Source organism: Azolla caroliniana, unplaced genomic scaffold (genome assembly GCF_043228905.1).
Source record: "Azolla caroliniana isolate FFs.n. ecotype wild unplaced genomic scaffold, voAzoCaro1.0.p SCAF_10, whole genome shotgun sequence".
NCBI classification, from domain to species: domain Eukaryota; kingdom Viridiplantae; phylum Streptophyta; class Polypodiopsida; order Salviniales; family Salviniaceae; genus Azolla; species Azolla caroliniana.
Genome location: NW_028230445.1, coordinates 8,553,676 through 8,558,490, shown reverse-complemented (window position 1 = coordinate 8,558,490; position 4,815 = coordinate 8,553,676). Strand labels below are relative to the sequence as shown.

General features: G+C 35.8%; 2 non-coding genes across 2 annotated transcripts; both read right to left on the bottom strand.

The window, feature by feature from the left end:
- Positions 1 to 587: 587 nt before the first annotated feature.
- Positions 588 to 660, bottom strand: TRNAF-GAA (transfer RNA phenylalanine (anticodon GAA)). Its single transcript has one exon. It is a non-coding gene; the product is annotated as a tRNA-Phe (tRNA).
- Positions 661 to 4,742: 4,082 nt separating this feature from the next.
- On the bottom strand, positions 4,743 to 4,815 carry TRNAF-GAA (transfer RNA phenylalanine (anticodon GAA)). Its single transcript has one exon. It is a non-coding gene; the product is annotated as a tRNA-Phe (tRNA).

Sequence of the window (4,815 nt, the reverse complement as noted above, 5' to 3'; positions counted from 1 at the left end):
CACGTAACCTTAAAATCTACAGTCTAACGTTCTCCCACCTGAGCTATCACCGAAACTTCCCATTATATATTGTCTATATGGTTCACAAACAAAATTCCCGAATAACTGTGTATTAAAGTTGAGCGATCAACTAGACATCAAGATTACGTTTAGATATCTAGTCTAATCCACTCCGCATTAACCATGAACGTGTATCGAACAATGATGTTCAGATATTCAATCTCACGCTCTCCCAACTTATATATCCCTGCAACTTGTGAGTGTGTATATTTCCACCTATTTTGGGTTAATAAACAATAATTTCGAGTGATTGTGGATTAAATTTTGTCGATCAAGTAGAGATTAGGATTAATATTTCGTTCTGGTTGTGCAGTTGATTAATTCAATTAACGTTGAATATTTAGTCTCATCGACTGCCCCCTTAAACTTTGCGCTCAAGATGGAATTACCATGAAACATGACCATATTGTTAATGAAAAGAACAAGTCTTGTGGACATTAATATGAGGTTTATATGTTCATTTCATTGGTAGAATTCTTGTCAAATAATGTGTTCAAATATGTCTCTCGAAAATGTCTGTTACCTTTTGTGGTGAACGTGGATCGAACACATGACCTTCAAATCTTCAGTCTAACGCTCTCCCAACTGAGCTATCCCCACAACCTCCCATCAAATACTGTCTATATGGTTCTAAAACAATATTCTTGAATAACTGTGGATTAAAGTTGAGCAATCAACTAGAGATCAACATGAACGTGTATTAAACAATGATATTCAGATATTCAATCTCACGTTCTCCCAACTTATATATCCCTACAACTTGCGAGTGTATATATTTCCACCTACTTTGAGTTAATAAACAAAAATCTCGAATGATTGTGCATTAATGTTTCGCTATCAAGTAGAGATTAGGATTAGGATTAGTTCTGGTTACCTAGTTGATTAATTGAATTAACGTTTAATATCTAGTCGCATGGATTCACCCTTAATGTTTAATATCTAGCGATAAACTAGAGATCAAGATTACGTTTAGATATCTTGTCTCATCCACTCCCCCTTAAACATGAACGTGTATCGAATACTTGATGTTCAAATATTCAATCTCACGCTCGCCCAACTTATCTATCCTTGCAACTTGCGAGTGTGTATATTTCCACCTATTTTAGTTTTATAAACAAATATCTCTAGTGAGTGTGGATTAAAGTTTCGTGATCAAGTAGATATTAGAATTATATTTCGTTCTGGTTGTGCAGTTGATTAATGCAATTAACGTTGAATATTGGGTCTCACCGACTCCCCCTTAAACATTACGCTGAAGATGGAATTAGAATGAAACATATCCTTATTGTCACCCAAAAGGACAGAACTTGTCGACAGTAACATGATGTTTATATGTTCACTTCATTCGTAGATTTCTTGTAAAATAATACGTTCAATTGTATCTCTTGACAGTGTTTGTTGCCTTTTGCGATGAACGTGCATCAAACACGTGACCTTCAGATCTTCAGTCTGACGATCTCCCAACTGAGCTATCCCCATAAATTCCCATCAGATACTATCTATATGGTTCACAAACAAAATTCCCGAATAATTGTGGATTAAATTTGAGCGATCAACTAGTGATCTAGATTACGTTTAGATATCTAGTCTCATCTAGTACCCCTTAAACATGAACGTGTATCGAACAATGATGTTCAGATATTTAATCTCCCGCTCTCCCAAGTTATCTATCCCTACAACTTGCGAGTGTGTATATTTCCACCTATTTTGGGTTTATAAACAAATTTTTCGAGTGAGTGTGCATTAAAGTTTCGCGATCGAGTAGAGATTAGGATTATATTTCGTTGTGGTTGTGCAGTTGATTAATTCAATTAACGTTGAATATTTGGTGTCACCGACTCCCCCTTAAACATTACGCTCAAGATGGAATTTGCATGAAACATGACAATATTGTCACCTAAAGGACAAGACTTGTCGACATTAACATGATGTTTATATGTGTATTCAATTATGTCTCTCTAAAGTGTTTGCTACCTTTTGTGTCGGATGTTTATATGTTCATTTCATGCGTATAATTCTCCTCAAATAATGCATGCAAATGTGTCTCTCGAAAGTGTTTATTACCTTTTCCGGTAAACGTGGATCGAACACAAGACTTTCAAATCTTCAGTCTCACGCTCTCCCAACTGAGCTATCCCCGCAACTTGCGAGTGTGTATATTTCCAAGTATTTTGTGTTAATAAACAAAAATCTCGAATGAGTGTGGATTTAAGTTTCGCTATCAAGTAGAGATTAGGATTATGTTAAGTTGTGGTTGTGAAGTTGATTAGTTCAATTACCATTGAATATCTAGTCTCATCGACTCGCCCTTAAACATTGCGCTCAACATGGAATTAGAATGAAACATAACCATATTGTCACCCAAAAGGACAGGACTTGTCGACATTAACAGGATGTTTATATGTTGATTTCAATCGTAGATTTCTTGTCAAATAATGCATTCAAATGTGTCTCTCAAAAGTGTATGTTGCCTTCTGTGGTGAACGTGGAATTAACACGTGACCTTCAAATCTTCAGTTTAACTCTCCTAACTTAGCTATCCCCGAAACTTCCTATCAAATACTGTCTATATGGTTCACAAACAAAATTCCCGAATAATTGTGGATTAAATTTCAGCGATCAACTAGACATCAAGATTACGTTGTCGTGCCTTTCGGCTCCGGATCGTTTGCGTGAGTCGGGTGGGAACCGCTGGGGTTTTGGACTAGGAAGAGGAGAGTTTTAAGGCTAATAAGAATATAAATATGTTGTAAGAAAGAGTTATAGCAAACTCGTGAATCCCACGAGTGTATTGTATTAGATTAATCAATATGAATATAAGAATATAAACTTCGGTTGAAAGAGAATGATATAGAATCCTCGTGAATCCCACGAGTATAGTTTATTAATTGGTGTTTTTTAGAAACATATCCAGTTTCCAAATATTTTTCACACACCTATTACATTGTGCTCCCCATCCTTATGTAGTGATGGGAGAGACTAAGCATAGCTACATGCTTTTTTTCTAATATGTTCATGCACACTAAATATGCACGTGATGCTTTTCTAATCCTTGCTTTTATTTGCTAAATATAGTGCTCATGCACGCTAGATGTGCATGAGTCACTTTTTAGTTGCTTGCGTTTTTCTATAAAATATTCACGCACTCTAAAAATGCATGATTTACCTTTTAATAAAGGTAGGCGCAAATAAAGGACTTATAGTTATTAAATCTATTTGTAGAACACTAAAGATAAGGTAGCATAATGGTAAAGTTGAGGTTTGGCTACGTGGAGGTACAAGGTTTGAATCTTGCCCTATGCACGTGATAAATATCTTGATATTCTTATTTTATTTATTGGTGATAAATATCTTAATATTCTTATTTTATTTATTTATATGTAATTAAATCGGTTATATTATTTTTACTTTTTCACGTAGTGTACGAAATACACTACGACAACGTTTAGATATCTAGTCAAATCCAGTACCCCTTAAAGATGAACGTGTATCTAACAATGATGTTCAGATATTCAATCTCAAGCTCTCCCAACTTATCTATCCCTGCAACTTGCGAGTGTGTATATTTCCACCTATTTTGGGTTTATAAGCAATAATCTCGAGTGAGTGTGCATTAAAGTTTCGCGATCAAGTAGAGATTAGGATCATATTTCGTTGTGGTTGTGCAGTTGATTAATTCGATTAACGTTGAATATTTGGTCTCACCGACTCCCCCCTTAACATTGGGCTCGAGATGGAATTAGCATGAAACATGACCATATTGTCAACGAAAAGAACAAGCCTTGTCGACATTAACATGAGGTTTACATGTTCATTTCATTCGTAGCTTTCTTGTCAAATCTCGAGTGAGTTGATTAATTCAATAAACATTGAATATCTAGTCGAATCGATTCCCCCTTAAACATTGCACTCAAGATGGAATTAGCATGAAATATGACCATATTGTAACCCAAAAGGACAAGACTTGTCGACATTAACAGGATGTTTATATGTTCATTTCATTCGTAGAATTCTTGTCAAATAATGCATTCAAATGTGTCTCTCGAAATTGTTTCTTACCTTTTGCGTTGAACGTGGATCAAACACATGGCCTTTAGATCTTCAGTCTGACGCTCTCCCAACTCAGTTATCCCCGCAACTTCCCGTCAAGTATTCTCTACATGGTTCACAAACAAAATTCCTGAATAATTGTGGATTAAAGTTGAGCGATCGAGTAGATATCAAGATTACGTTTAGATATCTCATCACTTCCACCCCCTCTTAAACATGAACGTGTCTGGAATAATGATGTTCAGATATTCAATCTCATGCTCTCCCAACTGATATATCCCTGCAACTTGCGAGTGCGTATATTTCGACCTATTTTGGGTTAATAAACAAAAATCTCGAATGAGTGTGCATTATAGTTTCGCGATGAAATAGAGATTAGGATTATATTTCGTTGTGGTTGTGTAGTTGATTAATTCAATTAACGTTGTGGTTGTGCAGTTAAATATATAGTCTCACTGACTCCCGCTTAAACATTATGGTCCAGATGGAATTAGCATGAACCATGACCATATTGTCACCGAAAAGAACAAGACTTGTCGACATTAATATGATGTTTATATGTTCCTTTCATTGGTAGAATTATTGTCAAATAATGCATTCAAATATGTCTCGCGAAAGTGTTTGTTGCCTTTTGCGGTGAACATGGATTGAACACGTGTCCTTCAGATCTTCAGTCTGACGCTCTCCCAACTAAGCTATCCCCGC